Source organism: Miniopterus schreibersii (assembly GCF_964146895.1).
Source record: "Miniopterus schreibersii genome assembly, chromosome: 2".
NCBI lineage: Eukaryota > Metazoa > Chordata > Mammalia > Chiroptera > Miniopteridae > Miniopterus > Miniopterus schreibersii.
Genome location: NC_138102.1, coordinates 141,305,226 through 141,326,848, shown reverse-complemented (window position 1 = coordinate 141,326,848; position 21,623 = coordinate 141,305,226). Strand labels below are relative to the sequence as shown.

Here is a 21,623-nt window from a genome sequence, read left to right as displayed (position 1 = left end):
CTTTCCTTGACCTGACTCCTGGAGGACTCGCAATGTAGAGATGTCTGGCCTGGTCCCAGATGTACTACAAACTACCTGACTCCCAGCCTCCCTGAGGCTTCGGTTTTTGTGATGAAGACTAAGTGCAGGACAGCGAAAGAAGACAGTTTGTAAGCCCAGAGGGACCTTCTGCGTAGGAGGTGTGGCGGTTGTAACTACTAAGGGCCTTCCCTCCCGCCTTCTGGGGGTAAATAATCCCCCCCTCCCGTCCCTGGCCCATAGTGGAAAGAGGGCATAATTCATCCTTGGAGAGTATCACATTTTGATGTATTGCCATCCTCTACATGCTGTTTTATGTCCTGCCCCCCTTTTTTCTCTTCCTAGTGCACAATTCATTATTAAAAGCCTGGATTCTGGAGTCAGACAAACCCAGATTTGAGTCCCTACTCTGTGATTTTACATTTCTGTTCTTGGGCAAACCACATAACCTCTACCTTTCACAGCCTCAGTTTCCTCATCTGCAAAATGGTGACGATGCCAGGAATACTCACTTCTCAGGCTGTGGCATATCCCTGGACACAGCCAGCTCAGCACTTGTTAGTTGATGTTAATGTGCTTGCATTCTGAGCAGGACTGTTCTCAGCCACATGGCTTTTGGAGTATGCACCTCACCCTCCTGTCTACGTGTGCCATGAGAGTAATGAAGGGGTCCAAACTTTTGCAACTCTAAAATAATGCCTTTTGAGGTGTTGATTTTAAGCTGGTCATTAAGAAACAGAAGATGGTGTCAGGAGGGTACTAGGCTTATCGGGGTGATCATTTTGTAAGTTATATAAATGTCTAATCACTATGTTGTACACCTGAAACTAATATAATATGTCAACTGTAACTGAAAAATAAAAATAATAAATTAAAAAAGAAACAAAAGACACAAAGAACTTTGACACCCCCCCCCCCCCAAGAAATTCAGATAGAAAAACCTGCTTGAAGGAAGGGAGCATTGCCTTAGCATCATGATGTGAACTACACGTGGCAGCCAGGGACAATGCTAGCAAAGCCTTTTAGTTGGACTCCCCTCTGTGTCCCATTGTTTCTGGATGGCCAACTCAGCAAGAATTTGTTTACCAATTGTTCAATCTTTCTCATCTACCTGTGAATTGCCTACTTTCCCTCTGATGTCCCAGACCCCTGTCCCCTTTCTCCTTTGTCCAAAATGGGATATAAACCTTAACTGCCCAATGCATCTTCTGGCCTCATGGCACCTCCAGCATGTACACCCAGGATAGATGTTGGACAGTTTTGTCCTGTTAATCTAGCTCATATGGATTTATTAGCCCAGTAGAAGAACTTAGAAGGTGGGAGGAAAGTTATTTTTTGCACCCCCACAGTAAGAAAGGGGTCAGTCTCCATCTCAGAGCCTCCTCTCTCCCCAGCACTGCTCTCAGCCACACCGGTCTCATTATTCCTATAGTGCACCCAGAATTTCCCTTCTCCGTGTCCCCCAACTCACCCTCTGCCTTGCTGGCCTTTTCCCCTGATAAGGGTCCTTTCCCTCACTTCCCTGGGGCCCCACCTACGTTCCTTTATCCTTAGCACCCGTCGTCAATCTTTAGCCACTCACCTGCTCTATTTTTCTTCACGGCACTTCTTGTTACATGGCCTTGTATTATAGACGTTTTTACCTGTGGTCGGCCCTCCATCCCTACCCAATGTATCACCATGGAAGGCAGGAGCTTTTCGAGCCTTTTTCCTCACGTCTGTGGTTCCTAGAAGACGGCCTGGCACACAGCAGGCTCCGGATGGATGTCCGCGTGGGTATGAATCAGTGCGGCCCTCCCCTTCCTCCCTTCGCACGCAGCGGCGCGGGAGGGCCACCTCCCTCCTGCAGAGGGCAGCACCGCGCTGCATTCCCGGGTCTCCTGGCCGGGGCCGCGACGGGAGATATTTATAAACCCCGCGGGCCTCTCTCCTCCCACGCTGTGGGTGCGCAGTCTGCCTGGAACCGGAAGCAGCAGGGCCCCCTGCGCTAATCTGCCCTGGCAGCGCAGAGCTGGCATGCCCTGGTCACATCCTCGAGGCCTCGTGCTCCCGTGGCCGAGGTCGGAATACCCTGACCGCCGTCCCGGGCACAGCCCCTAGCAGCTGAGGCTCTGTGCGGATCACGCCCTGGGCCGGCTCCGCGGAAGGAGGGCAGCGACGGAGCTCTGCCCTGCTGTCGCAGGTCTGCTGTGAGGCCCAGGCAGGAGCGTGTGTGAAATATTTCGTGAATGTAAACAGCAGACAAATATAATTTATAGGGGCCTTTATTGGTAGTGGCAGAATAACAACAGGAGGGGAGAGATTAGAGGGCACTTAAAAGGAATCGCAGGGCTAAATGCAGGTGGGTTTATAAAGAGGATTAAGATAGTGAAGGAGAAAGAAGTGAAAAATAACATCACGGTTCACCAAGAGCTTGTTAGGGGCCAAGGCTGCCGAACGTGATCTCCGTAACATCGTCTAATTATACCAGCACTTCAATGGTGCTTGCCAGTGCCAGGCACCGGTTAAGTGATTTAAGCATAGAGACTCATGGGATTCTCACAGTTCAGGGTGCTCGGTAGTATCACTATCTCCATTCTACACACGAGGAAACTGAGGTGTAGAGAGCTTAAATAATCTGTCCGCGGCCACACAGACAGGGCCGAGGTTCAAACTGAGCATTCCGCCTCCTGGAATGTTCTCCTAAACCCTCATGGTCACAACCCTACTGAAAAGAAGATATTATTGTTCCGTTTTCCAGATGGAAGCTGAGGCTCATCAATTACAAAGCCTGCCTAAAGTCACAATGTGAATAAGTGTATTTGAACCCCGCTTAACCACCCAGTGAAACCTTTCAGTCCCTGCCAGAGTCAGAGAGGGGCTGCAGAGATGGGTACAGGGTTCTCGCAGAGGGGCCAGCAGCAAACACTCACCCCTTCCTTCGAGGGTCAGGGGAGAAAGAGAGAACAGAAGCTGTGCAGGGCTGAGCGGGTAAAGGAGAAGCTACTTGGCAGCCTTGAATTCCTGGGAGGAAGGAGGCTGGGTCATCTTCCAGGCCAGGTTGGGAGAGAAGAGGTGAAAAGTGTGCTGGGAGACACCAGGCTGTGCACAGTGATTCCACCCAGGTGTATGAGCTCCCCCACCCCCCATCCCCACAGGTAGAATGGGGCTCTGAGGAGCTGGCCTGACAGCAAGAGATGGGAGCAGCCCCATCCCTTGCCACAGTGCCCCTAGTCCAGCCCTTGGCTTCCAGCCCGTTACATAAGCTGCTTCATACCCAGAGACTGGAAATAGCCATGGCAGTGCTGGTATGGGCTAGGGGCATGATGAATGGGCCTCAGGAGCATCAGCTGATGGCTTCTGAAGTGACCTGAAGGCCTGCCAGCAGCTCAGGTTACCCAGCCCTCCCTGGGAGGAGGTGCTGCCTGGCCTGCCGAGGCCAGTTCCAAAGTGACTCTGTGTCTGGACATTTATGGTGCGAGTGTCTGAGGGATTATCCCACTCCCAAGCCCGAGTGGCTAAGGCAGCTCACAGCCACACCACACCCATGGCAACCTCCCTGGGTGCTGGCAGCCCAAACCTTGCCCAGAGAAAGTGCACTGGGATCCCTGCAGCCAGCACCAGGGAGAGCTGGCAGCTCTGCTTCTCTGGGTCCTCTGCTAAGGACCCCACAGAGAGCATGAGGAACCTGAAAAATTGGGGGTGGGATGGGGGCTGCTGGAGGCTACAGGATCCATCATTCCAGGATTGCACTCCGCTCCCATTCCCATGCCTCCCATGTTGCAGCCCACCCTGTTGCTGCACTTGTGGCCCCTGGATCCAGGGAGGTGCCCACACACTTTGATGGCCCCTCCAGACACCAGGCACACCCCCTATACTGGAGAGCACCTTGAGCAGACTTTTACAGAGCACGTGTGGGAAGGTGTTCTCCCAGCACATGGTGATTATATGTCAAAAATTATGATTATGGCCATTCCAATTTTGTGCCTTTAAGATACCTAGTCAAAACAACAACAACAAACAAAACCTCTCCCTAAAAATAGAAAATTAATGCTTTAAATTACCTAACAGTTGAATCACCTAATTATTCCCCTCCCAATCCTTCAGTAGAATAGGCACAGCCAGGGAGTTGGGACTCTTTAGTCCATGACTCCATGGCAGGTAGGATCCCTCCTCCCCAGTGGGATAAGTGTGGGACATTTTAGAAAAGAGCAATGGAAGGTGGAGGAGTTGCCCACCTTCCTGATGACAGTACCTACTCAGTGACTGATTGGATAGACACACGCAGACACACGCTGCTGCTCTTCTTGGGGCTCAGATGTGGAGGCAGGAATCCCTTCCTATCTCCTGTAGCCAAACTCCCTGGAAGGCCCTGCCGGTGCTGAGGTGCTGCCCAAGCCTTTGCTACCTTCCTGGTGTGCCTCTGGGTCCTGGACTTCTGAGCCCACAGCGGAGGCACAGGCGAGACAGGTTCCAAAGGCATCCAAGAGAGCTAAGGGATACCCATCCCACTGCCAGGTAAACCTGTAAGCGGAAGGGCTTGGCCTCTCTCCTGCCTCCTGCTTACTTCTAGGTCTCTCCAGGTGTTCTCTTGGGAGTTGTCACAAGTAACCAGAGCTGTTCTGACGGTGAGAGCAGGAGGATGGTGTTGCTTGGCAACTGGCAGGGCACAAAAGATCCAGCTAATCCCGGCTGCCTGGGCAGGCCAAGCCCCAGCCAGAGCTTTCAGGGCAGAGGCCTGCTTACCAGCAGCAGTCCCCCAGAGACAGATGCTTAAAAACTTCTACCTCTTTCCACTTCAGCAAACCCCAAATTCTAGCAAACCCCAAGGTCTGCACAGGGAGGACCCTTACTCTCCCCACTCTCCCTGTCTCTCACCCGTCTTATGAGCGCTACCTCTTTTCACAGCCCAGTGAAAAATCTACAGACTTCTCTGGAGGGTCCCAACTCTATTGAAGGCCATGAAATTCGGGACAAATTACTTCACCTCTCTGAACCTCAGACTCCAATCTGGGAGGCAATAGCTAGTGGTTCAGTGCATAGGCTTTGAGGCCACATGGACCTGGATACAAATCCAGGCTCTGCTATTTCTTAGCTGTGTGACATCAGTTCCCTCAGTACTAAACCCACCTTATAGGGCTCTTGAAAGAAGGGAAAGAGACAAAGCAAGGAAAATGCCTAGCATGGTGCCTGGCACTTGGCCTGGCAGGATTTGGCCCAGGCACTCCTCTCTACCCTTATGTCCCAATACTCCCTTAGTCACTGGCCACCACTCATTCGACTATTCTGCTGTTGAATGAACCAAGTTCTTTCCCACCGCTGGGCTTTCCCTTATACTGTTTCCTCTCCCAGGAACACTTGCTATTTCACCCTATTCTCCACCTGACAAATATTCTTCAGTGGAAAAATTATTTCCCTGGAGAAGCATCCCTTAGTCACCACCCCCCTATTGATTGACAGCTCCACATTAAATATCTCATTGGCATCCTGCATTTCGTTTTCTCTTTGTAGCACTTATTACTTATTTTCAAGATGGTTTAACATCAGCCTCCCCTAATGGGCTGTAAGTCTGGACCGGGGGCTGTGTCTGATGTGCTCTTTGCTGTGTCCCCAGCGAGAGGGCTGGCCTAGGTGTTCTCCCAAGTAAGTTCCAGCTTTCGGTATCTCTTTACTGCTTACTTCTTCTGTCTCCTCCTTTCTAAATTCACCTAAATTTTTGCACCACTTCTTAGATTAACCTGAATCTCCAAAATGCGGCGGCTAACTGAGAAGGCAGCTCAATTCATGCCATTCCATTCTATTCCATTCCGAACTGGCTGGACCAGATCTGGGATGGCAAATCCCAAATCAGCCCCCTGCAGGTTTGGGGACCCCTTTCTTTCCGCGTCCCGGGGCGCCCCAGCCTCACTCACAGCGACGTCTATCGGCTCACAGCGGACCCGTAGGAGGCGAACGCTCCGTGGCTTATTTGCATATTCTCACGCTATTGGTTGGAAGGGCGGCCAATGGTTTGCTCCGGTGTTTGCCCCGCGACCGCTCCGCGCGGCTGGGTGATGTAATGGAACACCGGACCCCGCGCGGCTCCCTCGGGTCAGCCTCGTGACGTAGCGGCTTCCCCCGGCTCCGGCGGGCCTGGCCGGCCTGGCGCGGGGCTGAGGGCCGCCCCCGGGAACGTGGCGCGGGGCACGGCCGAGGCCGAGGCCGCGGCGCTGCGGCGGGGCCCGGCCCTTCGAGTTCCGGCCGGCGTTCCGGTCCCGGCTCCTCCGGGAGGGCTCGACGCGCCAGATCGGATCTGGCGACGTGGAGAGAAATCTGGAAGCAGACACCAGATTACCAAACTCCGCTCCTCTGGGAGTGCATAAGCGGCCTCTCACTTCGTAAATCACGCAGTTCTTTAACGTGTTGCATTTGTTTACAAGGAGCGTGTTCGATTTTGTAATTAAATAATTACAGAGGTTTTCTGTTTGTTATTATTCAAAGAGCCTGGCTTGGATTTAGAGGAAATCTCGACATTAATGACAGCCTGGTGACCTTGGCCACTTTTCCGAGCTGGCCCTGATGGCCTTGCACGGCAACCGGGGAAGAGCAAATGTGGAGGCAATTCAAAAAAGCCCCCAGCCTGGCCTCATCCTCATGTAATTCAGAGCAGGTAACCCCACCCCCGTAGTGTCCCTGGAAGGCCCCAGAGCCCTGGGACAGCACCGGGAAGGCCCTGTCTTTGTGCCTCCATTTATTTGCCTTTTAATTACTCCTGAACCTGGGGAGGAGTGGGGCTGCCCAGCCAGGTACTTCTCCGTCCTCAAGAGGAGGAAGGGAACCTCTAAGGGAATCCCCTCCTCCGTCCCTCTTCTCATTAAAAGCCAGGGCCTGGGCAGGGGAGCCCCTTCTGCCACCAAGTGGGCGGAAAACCCCCTTGACATCCTTTTACCCTGCCCTCAGTGGGCCAGGGTGGAGGTGAGGTGCAGTGGTGTCTCCCTGACTGGGCGAAGTTAGATCAAGGGTTTCTTCTTTGTGAGATGGAGGGGCATATGGGAAGGACCACTAAGGGTCTGCCTGATTGACCTGGGTCCCGGGGCTCAACCACCCCCAGGATCTCAACCCTGCCGCTACCCCATTCGTATGAGCTTCGAGGTCAGCCTTTCTCCTTCATGGGATGCCCGCCCTTCTCTCTGCCTTGCCCGGCCCAGTCTCTCCCTTCACACTGTGCCCCATGTTCTCTTCTTCCAGGGAGGCCTCTCACATTAACCCTCCAGATTCTACCCCAATACCTGCTCACGGCCTCTGGAAGGCTGGCTCTTGGGCCTTCTGGCAATGTTTTCATAACTACTGCTGTGTCCTACCTCCCTATCAGATTAGGAACCAGCTTCCTGTGGCACAATCTTGTTCTCCCTTAGGAATTTTCCAGAATGTGGGACAGCACTGGCCAGGGCATCTGTTTTCCCCTCTAGCCCTAGCTCCTGAGCCATGCACATAGTTGACCTTTTCCTTCCTCAGTTTTCCTATCGGCAATAGGGGCTGTGTGGTAGTTACTGGAATTTGTGTAGAAAGAGGAGGGGCTAAGGTATGAAGGAACAAGATGGTGGGTAGAAACTAGAGCACTGGTCTGGAGGTCAGAAGACCTGGGCTATGCTTCTGTCTTGGCCACTAACTAGCTGAGTGACTTGAGTCAAGGAGACAACAAGGGGGTTGAAATGTGCTGGACATCTGTAATGATACTAAGAGGTGACATTAACTCCATCATTGGCTACTGTGTGCCAGGTTCCTTGCTGCATTCTTTATCTTTACCCTGTGAGATGGTTATGTTATCATCCCTGTGTTTCAAATGAAGAAACTAAAGGCCAGAGAAGGTGAGTAACTTCCCTGAAGTCACTCAGCTGTTAATAGTAGAACCAGTGTCAATCCCAGGCCTCTTGAGTCTATGCTCTTACCACCTCACACTGCCATCATGAGCCACACAGGTATGTTTTAGCATTGCATATTTTAAGAAATATTTTATTTCATTATAAAACAGAAGAATATATAATAAAGCCAAGTTGTGCTAAAGTATTTATAGAAGGGAGAGACCTCTGTGGGCTGGAAGCCTTCATGGAAAAACTGGTAACTGAGCCTTTAAAAAAAAAATCCTTCCTGTCCAAATAAATGTATTTCTCTACACAGGCAAAAATATTTTTAAAATGTATTTCAAAAGTGAGATTTCTGGAAAAAGAAAAAGAAGAGGTGGGGGTAGTGGCTTCTTTAAAAAGTTCATTTGGAAGGAACTCCTGGGGTAGGAGGGTGGCAAGGGAGTGAAAAGCCAGCCTCATGGCTCCCCTTGCCTTGCCACTTTAAAAAACTATAAATCTTTATTGATTTCAGAGAGAGGAAGGGAGAGGGAGACAGAGATAGAAACATCAATGAGAGTCACTGATTGGCCTCTTCCTGCATCCCGCCCCCCCCCCCGCCCCCGCCCCGCTGGAGATGGAGCAGGCAACCCCGGCACGTGCCCCGACCAGGAATCGAACCTTGACTTCTTGGATCATAGGTTGATGCCCAATCACTGAGCCACACCAGTTGGGCCTCTTGCCACTTTTGAAGCCTGTTTCTTTCTCTCTATTTTGGCCTAATCCTTGAGTATGGAAGAGAAATGTAAAGGTCCTGAGAGGTGATTTTGAGACAAGCCAGAGATCCTTGGGATCATTAGGAAGAATGAGAGAAAGGGGCTTCAGATTTGCAGCAGGAGTTTAGGGCAGCTCCAGAAAAAAGGATTTCTGGGGATTGGCAGGGAGTGGGGAGAGCAATGTGGCCCCTGGAATGAGGGCTGAGTTGGGGATGTGGGACCTCTTTTGGAGAGTTTTGAATGCAGAACAGATTCTTTGTTGCGTGGGACTGCTGGGTGCTGGGGACTGGATGGCATGTTCATAATTTAAGGTGGTTCCCAAAATGAGCAGGCGCTGGTGGCTGGTGCAGCAGAGGACAGGACTGGGTTCTGCTGAATGGGTGTTTCCCACTGGCCCTGCCTGCCTGGCAGTACAGGAGCAAACATGGTAACTCCAACCCTACTCCACCAGACCCAAGCCCCACTGCTCCAGCCTTGGCCTGCCTCCCTGAACCAGCCACAGCTAAGTGGGCAAGTTGCTAGAAGGATTTGCTCAGAACAAGATGGTTCTCCCATTTCCAAATAGTGTTCCAATCAGATGGGAGAGAGAAACCTTCCAAGCACTCCCACTGCCAGAAGGTTCTTACTGGGGAGGCCTGTGCTTGGAGACTATGGTCAGACAGGGGTGCACACTCAGGGCTTCCTGGCCACTGGAATGAACCTCTGGGTATTTCTTGCCCTAAGTACTCCTGCCAGTTGGGGAAGTCAGACTCCAAGTGCACAAGGAAGAGAATATGAGTGCCTACCGTGTACAAGGTACCTCCACAGCTGTTCAGTTCTCTGGGAAACCAGAAAAGGTGGGTAATATTATCCCCATTTCAGAGTGGTGAAGTGACTTGCCCTAGGTCATACAGTATTATGGGAGCAGCCAGATCAGTGACCCCCACCCCCACCCCACCCCCCAGGGCCTTGCCACTGCCTGCACTCCAGCCTCTGGGAATGCTTCTTTTCAGGAGAAATTTCACCCTCCCAAGAAGTCCTGTTCTCAACGTAAGCTGCCTACTGGTTGATTGCCCTGGGTCTTGGGGCTAAACCCTCCCCCCCCCCTCGGGCACCCTGCTAGCTGGGTTCATTGCCCTTGAAGCGGCATGCAGGCCCAGCAAGGCTGGTGAGGGTGCCCAGGGCTCAGAGGGCCGGTTCTTTGTCCTCTCAAGCCAGCCTAACTGCTGTGTGACTATGGGCTGCTGCTAAGCCTCTCTGGGCCTCACTTTTTCCACCTCTTCCTCGGGGGGAAGCCCCAGGTAAGTTTATTTATAACTTAGCTTCAAGTTTGCTGCCTCGGAAGGTGTTAGCAAGGCCACAGAACCCTCGCCTGCAAAACAGCACCCCCAGCCCAGCTTGCGGCGGGGCGGATTATGTAACCGGGTGCTGAATGCGTTTGTTGGGGAAGGGGGGATGCGGGGCGGGGCGCTCGCGGCTATTCAGGGCGCCGCTATTTTTAGCCCCATTGATGAGGCTGCGTCGGCTGCCGCAGCCGGGATTCCGGAGACGTCAATGGGCGCGCGTCACGGTCTCTGCCCGCCCGCCGGGGGAGGCGCGCCCCGGTCTGGGACGGCGGCTGGGTCGGCCGCGGGCCGCGGGGGTGGGGGGCGCGGCCCAGGCCGGAACTGCGGGGTGGGGGGCTTCCCGGGGGCGGGGGGCGCGGGCCGCGGCGGTGTGGCGGCTGGAGCGCGAGAAGGCGGCGGAACTGGTGGGGGCCCCGCGCGGCGGCTGCGACCCAGGGGCATGGGCGCCCCTGCGGAGCGGAGCTACCCCCGGCCGGTTGGTGTGCAAGCCCGGAAGGTGGGGGTGGAGAGGCGAGCCGGGCTCGCCAGGCCAGGTGAGGGGGCCGGGTGCGGCGGGAGCGATGTGGTCACGGAAAGGCTCGGGAGAAGGGGGTCTTGCAGATACACTGGGGTGGGCTGCGGCCACGGCGGGAGTCCTGCTTGGAAGCGGGGCAGCGTCTGGGGAGGGACTGGATTCCCAGCGGAACCCCCTCGCTCCGACTCAGCCCCCAAGAGCGGCAGCTGGAGCTTTCTCACCCCGGCCCGCCAAGGGTGGGGTTTGGCCCGCGAGGGGCGCTGGAGGTGGCCAGGCCGGAGAAATTCCTTCCACCTCCCCGCCGGCTGCAGCGAACGGGTTCCAGGAGTCGGGGAGCTCGGCTGCCAGGATGCCGCCGGGAGGGACCAGGATTGCCCGATGCAACTTCTTCGTGGGAATGAATAGAAACACCGGGCACGAGAGGGTCTCATGGAGCCAGAAGAGGACCTGGGATTAGAAATGCTGCAGTGGTGGCATTTCCAGTGCTTTACAGTGAAGTATTAATTTGGGTTTGCGGCTAGTATTAGGGGAATGCTGAGAAAACGAAGGCTGAGCAGAGATAGGTAGGTTCACAACATTTCTGCCCCAAGGGTGCTCATGGATTAGGGGGCTGACAGCCTGGACAGGGGCCCCTGAGGTGGCCACAAGGCTTGCTTGGTCCTAGACCCACTCCAAGTGAATGGTTAGATCAGTGACTTGGAGGAAGACTTATAAGGGAGGCCAGCTGATTCTTTGCCGAGATCCAGAGCTGAGAGGAATGACAAGTGCACAGTAGGATAAAATCAAGATTCCAAATGTTGGCAATCAGGCAGAAGGATGGACCAAGACTAAGAAGATGAATGTGACTGATTATAAAGGTTGAGGCCTGTGCTAGAGTTAAGAAAATTAGGTCAGGAATTCAGGCCTAGAGCCTGGTTCAGAGGCCCAGCAACCCAGGCCCTGGAGCTTCCCACTTGCTCTCTGGTGTTGACTGTCAAGCTGGTCTGTGCAATCGGAGACCTCTACCCACTAAGCAGGTCGAAGGGGGAAGTAGAGTGCCTGGCCCTGTGCTCCCTGTGTTCTAATCCCAGCTTTGCCTCTTCCTAGCTGTGTGACCTTGGGCAAAGTGCTTAACGTTTCTATGCCTTAGTTCCCTCATTGGTAAAACGTTCATAATAATCATCTCTTTCTCATAGTGTTGTGAGGCTGAAATGAGAAAATGCATGTAAATTGCTTAGTAATGTATGTAGCACGTGGTATTCAACATATATTACCTGCTGTTATTGTTCGTTACAGTGATATGCCCATTTCTGTGTGGGAACATTGGCCAGTGCAGAGCTTATGCCTAGGAGCCACCAGGGCTGCAGAGGGTCTATCAGTCATGTCTTTTTGCAAAGGGGAGTTTAGTTAAGAAAAGACCCAAATGCTTTAGGAAGGAGAAGGACTTTTCATGTGGGCCGATGCAGAGCTGGGACCCAGAGCTGAGGGCTCTTGGAGTCAGGGTTGTCACTCAGCATAGGGAAGAACACTCAGATTTTCAATCTGCCCCCAAATGAAGGGACAGCTCCTTAGCTGCAATGTCCTTCCCACTTCCTTCCAAGTGACTGGCTGTCCCTCCTCCCAGCCCAGTTTGAATGCAGGCACGTGTGAGTCCTCTCCCCCATTCCACAAACACTTACCAAGCACCTGCTAGTGCTGAACTCTTGTTTTAGATACTGAAGACTGCAGTGATTGAGAGAGACAAGTGAACAAGTGAACACCATTAGTCCTAAGGAGATAATATAAATAGGGTAATGTGGTAGGATGAGGGTGGAGGCTCTCTAAGGAAATGGGAATGGAAACTGAATGATGATGAGGAGAGAGCTGTACAAACACCCAGGGCAATGCCTTCCTTGCAGAGGGAACAGGCAGTGGAAAGGCCCCTAGTGAGGAAAGAGCCCTTTTGGCTGGAGCCCGGTGGGGAGGGGAAACAGGACCTGGGTTCTTGACGTCTGGCCTGATGTTCCCACCACATTTGGGGGGTATCACTTTTTCCTCTTCCCAGCCCTTGATTTGCCCTCTGCACAGTGCTGATTGTAATGGACCTTGATTCATTCCCCACCGTAACCTCCTGGGGCCCAGGGATCTTGGTTTGCTCCTTGCCACTGTTCATGGCTCACTGCTGGGCTCACAGTAAATGTTTATGGAATAACTGGAAAGGATTTTGATCTGCGATAGGAGATGGGATCAGGTAACTGCTCTAAGATGTTAGGAATCACTTCCTGGGCACCACTGGGTCCCCAACTCTGGCCCCTGTTCTCAGACACAAGTGGGGATGACCTGGGCACTCAGGTTGGGCCTCACTGTAGGAGGTGTTTGTCCCTCCCCACCTTTCCTCCTCAGCTGTGGGCTGGTAGGGAGAAAAGGGAAGGGGAGCCCTAGGGCCTGACTGCAAAGCTGTTTTGGGGGTACAGTAGATGATGATGCCATTCTGGGAAGCAGGTGTAGCCTGTGGGCTGGGGTAGGTTTGAAGTCTGATTTTGCCTTCTGTTTGGGGTTGGAAGCCCTCCAGATGTTCCAGACTGCCCTCCCCTCCTTCTTCCCTACGGTCTTCACTCCCTGCTCCCATGACACCTATAGGAACAGGGGGTGCTGGTAACTCTGTTAGAGGAGAGTCAGTGTACCATGGGCCAGAGGAGCTCCCTTTCCCTGAGGACCCTGGGGCAGAAATCAAGAGGGCGAGGAATCCCATCACCCACCCCCTGGGACTCTCTCCTTCTTACTTCCTTTGTCTCCCATCATGGAAACATCTACTTCTCTTTTTCCAGACCTCATCAAGGCCTGAAGGGCAGCTCGATAACCAGAGAAGGCCACGCCTTGGCTGGTCCTGCCCTCTGGAGCCCAGTTGAGAGAGGAGAGGGCTAAATAGGGTTGGAAAAGGGAAGGAGAGATGTGGGGTCCTGGATGCACTGGCTGAAGGGGCTTTGGCACCAGTGGGGCCAGTAGGGACAGCTTGGGAAGGCTGGAGGGGTGGCTCCAGAAGGAGAGACTAGTGCCCAGAGTTTCTTGGAACTAGGTTCTGGGGCTAGCTTTGATGCGTCCACATTTAATTTCCCTTCAAATTGCTATCACATATGTGTGTCCAGCACTGTTCTAAGTACTTTACACATAACTCATTTTAAGCCTGATGATAACCCTCTGGTTGTTAATTTTAGAGATGTCAATTACAGATTGTGATTTTTTTCAGATTAGGAACATGAGGCACAAAGAGGTTACGTAACTTGCCCAAGGTTCCAAGTGATGGAGCCAGGATATGAACCTAGGCAGTCTGGGATCTAGCATCCTGCTCTTAACTGCTCTACTCTAAGCTGTGCCTTTCTCTTTTGGGACTGGAGTCCCTTCACAGAATATTCCTGAGAGTCCTCATTGCTCTGGTTAGAAGGCTGGGCTGCCTGGAGATGGGGTGACGGAGCCCCTGCCCTGTGGAGCCTCTGAGGGTTTAGGGGCCACACTGTAGCCCCCTAAGGAGAGAAGGGTATTCTGCTCTGTCCTCACAATAGTTTCCTTTTCTTTGCTTACAAAATGCCCTTTTGTGCACATCAGGGGGCTGAGAGTTGGATTGAGGTGCCCTCAATCCAGAGCAGGGTATAAGGCTGAGGGGCTGGATGCTGCCATGTGCCCTAAAATGCCCCAGATGCTGTCAGCATCTCCCACACCCACATCCCCAAGAGCTGTTTGCCTGGAGCATAGGCCCCAGGCTCTGACGTCCTGCCTTGGGCTGGCTTGTCCCCCCTAGTAGCCTGGGTCCTGCCTCTGTTCCCACAGCTGTGTTTACTGGCTTGTGCTGTCTCCAGAGAATGTCCCTGCTGGCTGGCTTCTCCTCAGTCACACTGACTCCCCCTCTGTAGGCCTCGACCATGGACAGAGGCCAGCCCCGGCCCCTCCCTGGTGTCCTGGCTCCTTTTGCCAGGCCCTGAAGGCCCAGAGGACGGTTTGAGTGTTGTCCAAGGTCTGTCCATCCATCCAGAGTGGTAAGTGTTCTGCTCTTGTCCTTTGTACACCCCTGGGGCCCCCGAGCAGGTGGGGTTGGTGGGTAGAGGTGGGTATGGAGCTGCCTGAAGTGGATGTGGTTTGGGAGATGGAGGGGGAAACCCTGCAGAGGTGGTAGGTGGGTGCTGCTCAGCACGGGGAGATCTGATTTCTCAGTGGTGAGGGTGATGTGGGGGTGGGAAAGGGGAAGCCTCATCTTCTTAGCAGGACAGGTGGAGGGGGGCACTCTGGGCCCTATGACAGGGGGTGATGGTGGGGGTTGGGGGATGACAGCTGCGCACAAGGCAGCATGTGCCTAGTTCCAGGAAGCTGAGGGGGTGGGGTTGGGTAGTTCAAAGCCGGGCTGGGAGCATAGTGGGGCAGACATGGGGGATGGGACGCTGGCTTGTTTCTAGGGTGCAGACACTGCACCAGGGAAGTGCATGAAGGGAAGGTGGGGTTTACCCCATTTCTCCCTGAAAGATGCTGACCACCCCCTCCCTACTATGGCAGTCCTAAAGGTCCTGTGGGGTCTGGTATGGGGAGGTGCCTCTGTGAATGGGGAGGATCTTGCTAACCAAGGACAGGAATAGACCCTCCACTATTCATCCAGCATTCCTGAGAGGGAACATCTCAGTCTTGTGGACATGGCCAGAGGGATCCTTGGCTATCTAGCTTACCTCCTTTCCTTATAGATGAAGAAACTGAGTTACAGAGGGGAGAAGTGACTTTTCAAGGTCCTACAGTGAGGACATGTAGAGCCAAGCTTAGAATCCAGGCCTCCTGGATTCCAGGCAAGCCCAGAGGCCTGATCTGCTGTGAGGACACACCTTCTTGTCTGAGCATGCTTCCAGAGAAGGCACAAACCCATCTGCGGGTGAGAGGTGGGGTATGGGAATAAGATTTCCACCAGCCCTTTCCCTGGGGACCTGAGATACTGGGATGAGGCCAAGGGCACCATAGTCCTGGTTACCATGTTTACCTGAGGGAGAAGTTCAGCCTGGCACCCTGGACAGGGACCCAGTGATTCCTCTTTTCCTTCCCTGGAACAGAGAGCCATCTCTGAGCAACAGCCCCCCTCAGGCCTTGAGCGATCTCAGATGAAACAGGAGCTGGCTCAGTATCTCCCCTAGTCCCCAAAAGACTGTTGCCTCCTGGGGAGTTGGTGTTCAGGGTATAGAGAGTCCCAGAGAGGTGGCTGGGATGGGGAGGGTGGAATGTCCAGTTCGAGCCTTCATATAGAGAGGAAAAGCCCTGGGAAGCAGGGCCTCCTTTTCCAGGGGCTGTCGTGGGTGTGCACCTGGCCTCATGCTGGCAGCGGGCTCTGTGCCACCAACCTTGGGCTGGGGACAGGAAGAGGAATTACTGTAAGTGGGAGAAGCAGGTGTCCCTGGTCAGCTGGAGATCATGATTTGGGAAGCACGTGAGTGAAGATCACAGCAGCGGGCCAGGTATCTTTCCCTTCACTCGGCCCCCACCTCTACCCTCAGCTCAGACCTGGCATCCTGAGCTCCCAGCATTCCCTCTGGGTACATAGCAGCCCCCATGGCAGAATTTCCTGTGTTCACCTCATTGCCTGGGTGATTGGATGGAACTTTCATGCCAGATACACTGCCAAGGCCACCCTGAGGGGCTGCCAGCTGGGGCCCCGTGAGTGCAAGAGCTGCTGGTCTTGTGACGTGGACACCTGTCTGCCAGGCCTGGGCATGGGCCCAGGGTCACGCTCACACTGGGGCTCCCGTCAGTTGACTATTTTGGGCTCTTGCTGACCTGGGCCAAAGTCAGGCTTCAGCCAAGAGGGCCCTGAGGCAGCTCCCCCTGTCCCCAGAGGCAGGCTCTGGTTTCTGCTATATAAACAGAGGAGGACATGCTGGCTTGGAGACAGCTCCAAGTCCTGAGCCTGCTCAGCTGGTGCACAGCCTCAGCTGGGCAGGACAAGCTGACTGGGTAGTCACGTCTCTTCCTCAGGGCTCCCTGAGGCCGCTAGGAAGAGCCCCCAACCAGGCCTGGGATTCTTCCTCTGTGCAGCTATCAGGATCTGAGTCAAAGCGGATCGTGAAGAGGAAGCTGGTAAGTATTATGAATGGGGAAACTGAGGCAGAAGAGCTGGGCTATTTGGATCTTTCTCCATTGTGACTTTCTGCTTTGTGGTTTCTTTATCCTTTAGAGGAGCGGGGGAGGAGGAGGGAGCGAGGGTGGCTGACATCCGAGGAATGAGAGTAAGGGTTTGACTGCAGTTGGATGATGGGAGTTGCACTTGGAAACACTGTGACTGAGAACTGGCAGTTGTGGTGTCATCGCTCTCCTTCCTCGGAGATTTCCAACAGGGTCTTGAGCCTCCTATTCTGTCGCCCAGGTCTGGGTCTGGACAAGGCCTTGGAGTGCTCAGGCCCCGGAGGGACGCTGGAGTGAGCTGGGTGTCCATCGGGGTACTTCAGCATTGGTTCTTGAGTAGGGCCCCTGGGCCCCACAGCTGGTTGGGACTAGAAGGTAGACCCCTGGGCTTGGCTTCCCTGAGCCCCCCACCCCTGTGCTACTCTCCTTGCCTGGCTTCCCAGCTGGTTTTGGTGCCTAAGAAGCAGAGCTGGAGTGAGGTCTGGCAGGTCCGCCAGCCAGCTTGCCACAAACATGCTTCCCAGGCCCTGAGCCAGGGGCTCCAGCCCAGCATGGAATAAGTGGCAGCTCCTTACGTGGGAAGCTCTTGTACTCTCCTTCTCAGTTCTTGAAAAAAAAACAACCTTTTTCCCTTTCTGAACGTGAGTCTCTAAACGAATCCAGAGCCTGTGACTAAAAATACTTTAACAATAGGAAAATGCATCAGTCTTTCCGGCTGGGGCTCATTATCAGACGGTTTTTATTTTGGAATTTGAAATTTTGCCCAAGGTGGCTGGGTGGAGACCCTAGGCAGGGGCAGGAGAATTTGGTGGGTGTTGATGTTCTGCAGGATGGTAGGAGACCCTCCAAGGGTGGAGGAGAGAATTGCTGGCCAGGAGGTGAGCAGATGGAGGGGCACAGAAGGGGTTCTGAAGAGGGTGAAAGTGAGGTGTGGGCTGACCTTTCCCAAAGGAACTCCATGATCTTGTCTGCATTTCCCAGCTCTGGCTGTTCTTCCTGAAGTCTAATCTTACTCCTCTGTGCTGTATGTTAATTCCTTCTGGCCTGAGAGGGGAGTAGGGGTTGAGAAATCACTGGATTGAAGATGACCTCTGTGGAGAGAGGCCTGCTCTCCTTAATTAGCTAGCTTTCTTCAGAGCATTGAGAGCTTGCTGCATACAGAGTCTGGAATTTTCTGGTGCTGGGTGGAGCTACATCATTGGGCACACTCTCATTTCCTTCCACTCTAGCACTGGAGGGGGAGAGGTGAGAATGAGGTTACTGTTTTTCTCTGGTTCTTAAAGAAGGGGGTGCCGGCTCCCCAGTTGAGCTGAGGACCCTGGTGTCTGTCTCCCCTGCCTGCCCTAGGATCCTGCTGCAGGCCCCCAGAGTACCAGCCCCCAGGCAGTGCCCCATTTCACTGTTGAGCCTCCCCCTTCTGTTAGCAGAGTGAATTCTCACAGCACTGGGACTTGTGGTGCTGTCTGCATTGGACAGACGAGGAAACAGTCTTGGAGAGGGCAAGGGACTGGCCCCAGGTGACATACCAGGTTTGCTGGCTCCTGGTCACAGATGCCTCTGGGAGCTCCTCCATCTTTTACCCTTGCCAGGGGCTGGGGTGAGAGCTGGGGGGCAATGACTAACCTGCTCACATCCTTGGGAGCCTGTTTTCAAGGAGATAACAACATATGTATGTGGTCATGGCCGGGCCTGGGCCAGTCCCTTGCCCTGGAGATCAGAGCCAGCGGCCTGAACCTCATTCTGCATCCTCAGTTCTCAGAGCTGCCCATGGCAAGACACTTGAGGCAGTAGGCAGTGTGTCCCAGCCCCCAGCACAAATCCCCCTGCCCACTGCCAGGGCAGGAAGAGGAAGTGGCCAGGTCAGGGCAGGCGTAGGTCCTGGGGCTGAGAAGGGGAAGATCCCTGGCCACTTCTCTGAGAGAGGAGGCAAAGCTCACTCCCTCTGCCCACCCTGAGGAAAGGGTGTGGAGGCCTGTGGGTGGGGATGGTCTTGGTGAAAGTAGGGCAAGTTCCTGCCCTCTGCTCAGCAGCGGAGGGGGCCAGCCCAAGGTCGGGGGACAGCGTGGGAAAGGGGCTGTGCAGTTCCACTTCCTCCATCCCCTATTCACCCAACTCCATGCCCTCTCTCTTGGCTGGAGAACATTGGCTGCCCATTTGGGGCAGCCCTGGGCTACTTACTATTGAGGATGCATGAGTGGTCCCCCTGTCAGGTTGGGGGAGACAGAGCCTTGCCCTCAAGTTCACACATTGGTGGGGGAGGGAAGTGACTGAACACATGATAAGTCCCCATAAGATGTGACTAGGAGGGGCAAGGGCCTAGTGAGTTGTTCAGAAAACATACTGTGTGAACACCCCTTTCTAATGTCATATTGTCGCCTCTCCTAACTGTAGTTGTGTTCTGAGTATGTATTAATATAACAAGTAGTTAATGAGAAACAGCCACTGTTTCTCTGTGGTTTCAGGAAAACACACTTGAATGAGTTTGTACTTAATACAGTCCAGCGGCATCTGTACCATTTGCATATAGATAATGCTTTCATTGAGGCATGGCTATTTTAAAATTAAACTTTTACTTTTGAAAGTATAACATGTATACCGAAAATGATTGGTGTGATATTTTAAAAGTTTAGTTTGATTACTTTTCCAGAGTGAGCACATCAAGGTGGCCATGTCCAGATTGTGAACTAGAATGTTCTCTCCAAAGACCCCCTTGTGGGCACTGCTATTTTCAATTTACAGGCCGTGCTTGTGTGTAACTGGTTCTGTGGTGCCCTTATAAGAAACAAGGGGGCACTGGGTCCAGCACAGAACTGAGTTAGGGGACCTGAGTTCACGTCCTGCCCCCAAACCCCCATCTCTTCATTTATAAAATGTAGGTCAGAATTCAAACCTGGCAGGCTGGGGAGAGGGTTAAGTGGAAGAATCCATGTGAAGTGCCCTGGGCTGACCCTTGGTTGGTATTCCCCATGCCCCTAACCCCTAGAGGGGAGGTGCTTATTATTAAGTTAGGCTGATCCAGGGGGTGGCTCATGAGCTGAGGTCTTGGAGGGTCAGCAGCGTTAGAGCAGAAGAAAGAGGAGCAATGTGCCCAGGTGGTGGTGGGAAGGCTTAGCCCAAGGTCCTTATATGGGGGCAGTGGGGATGGGGGAGAGTTATGACGGCAGACTGGTGGGCCGGGCCTGTAGTGGGAGCCTGACACGAGTGGCTGTCTTGTCTCCAATATGACATCTTCCATCCCTGCCTTCCCTGTCTTATCATGGCCCTTCCTTACCTTCTGGTTCCAGGAGTACCAGAAGGTAAGGAACGGCCATGATACCTCTCCCATCATTACCTCTGCTTCATTATTACCTGTCCCTGCTACCCCCTGTTGGAGCTGTTTTGCTCTTGAAGGCTGGACTTATTGAAGGAGGGAGAGTCCCTTAGGAGTCTTTGCACAGCCTGGGACCAGCTAATACTTTAGGCCTCCCAAAGTCTGCATCAAGTATGTCTTTCCCCACAGTCCTACCTTAGCCAGATGCCACCCCCCTTCAGAGCCCCAGCTCACATTTCCTGGAGGGCATCTGGCCAGCAGGGATGAGGCCCGGGTCCCATGCCCCTCTCACCTCTTGCCCCTCTATCTTAGGCTAGGTGCTCCACATGGTGCCCAATGGGTGGCCCTGGCTGTGCTCCCACAGAGGGACTCTACCTTTTTCTTCTATTTTTAGAGTGTAATGTGTTCAGATCTCCCAGCATCCCCTACCCACAAGCATGGCCAAGTGGCAGATGCAGTTGCTTCCCCCCTCCCCCCCGCCCCTGCCTTTAGAGCAGCAAGACTGCAGCCTCCAAACCTGCAAGCAGCCAGGGAAGGTGGGCTACAGACACAGATCTGGAGGCTAGTACTGAGATTTTGAGATTTAGGCCAGGGCCCTGGACAGCTCCTCAACACACTTGAGTTCCCTGGGGCTCCTGGGTGGACCTCCCCACAGGAGAGTAGGGATGGTCAATGCTGCTTTTTACAAATGGGGAGGAAAGGCAGGTGCTAGGGCTCAAGGCTGGCCCAGCTCTCAAAGAACTGTTAAGGCTGGGCTTGAGCACACCCAGCTAATACACCTGTTTGGCTGGTGGGGGATGGAGGGAAGAACGCTGATCTGGCGAATCATCTTTTGCTGACATATGAAAATTATTTTTATTTTTTGAGGAAGGCCCGTGGGTGGAAGGAGGCGTCCCAGGGCCTGCTCGGGGGCTGGGTGGCAAGCCTAGTTTCACCAGCCCAGACTTGCTGTGTGCACCTGAGTAGGGGTACAGATCCTCTGGGAGCCCTTGGGTTCTAATCTACAAAATGGGAGGGCATGAATTATATTAGTGGTTCAAACCCCCCCCTCCTTTTTTTTTTTTTTTTTTTTTTTTAGCTGAATCCTTTTTTTCCTAAGCAAAATCTTACGCAAAAGCCCAAAAGCCCAAGACAAAAAAACTTTGGCTTAAGTGGGGTGGGATCCTGGATGGGTCCCATTGGCATTATTTTGCTCATGTGTCACTTTTACCCAGGTGGCCTTGAAGGGTCTCTGGAAGATTTGGGAAAATCAGAGCTCTCTGAAGACTGGTCCACACTGAGATTTTATGCTGTAATGGGGGAGTTCTGGCAGGTCCTGACCAGATCACTGAGATTGGTGTTACCTGAAGACTGCTCCATCTGGGTGGACAGTGGGGTTGGGAAGTGGAGACAAGCTGGTTAAGGGGCAGTTCTCTTAATGGGTGTGGGCAAGGGAAAGGGGAGGTCACTGGCCTCACTCAGCTGGTCTGCTGCTGCTTCCTTCAGGTACCAGTGAGGCATGGGCTGTGGCTGGCACTAGGAACTGGGGATCCAAGAGATGTTCCAAAATAGAATTTCAGGAAAAAAGAGTTGCATGTGGGGCATCAGGAGAAGAGAGGGGGTGATGGGCAGGAAGTGCACAGATGACAAGCACAGATGAAGTTTGGGGTGCTGGCTGGACTTTTGAGTGGGCAGAAGTGGAGCTGGAGACAAGGGTGTGGAGAACCTGAGATGGAGGTGAGAGTGGACTTGAGGAGCGGGAAGTGCCTTAAAGGTCGAGGGAATTGCTGTCGGATGACC

At 53.5% G+C, this 21,623-nt stretch overlaps 1 protein-coding gene across 5 annotated transcripts in view; it reads left to right on the top strand.

The window, feature by feature from the left end:
• The window catches only part of NR4A1 (nuclear receptor subfamily 4 group A member 1), a 44,795-nt gene that overhangs the window by 13,750 nt on the left and 9,422 nt on the right, over positions 1-21,623 (top strand). The window contains exons 1-4 of one of the 5 annotated variants that reach the window (XM_081126166.1): positions 10,299-10,451; positions 14,299-14,421; positions 15,115-15,296; positions 16,388-16,489. The exons of 1 other annotated variant lie outside the window; for it this stretch is intronic. The gene's annotated coding sequence lies outside the window, so the exon portion shown is untranslated. Of the gene's footprint in view, positions 1-10,298; positions 10,452-10,863; positions 10,925-14,298; positions 14,422-15,114; positions 15,297-16,296; positions 16,490-21,623 lie in introns of those variants that run through there. 3 more of the 5 variants (XM_081126167.1, XM_081126168.1, XM_081126165.1) reach the window with 3 other exon arrangements.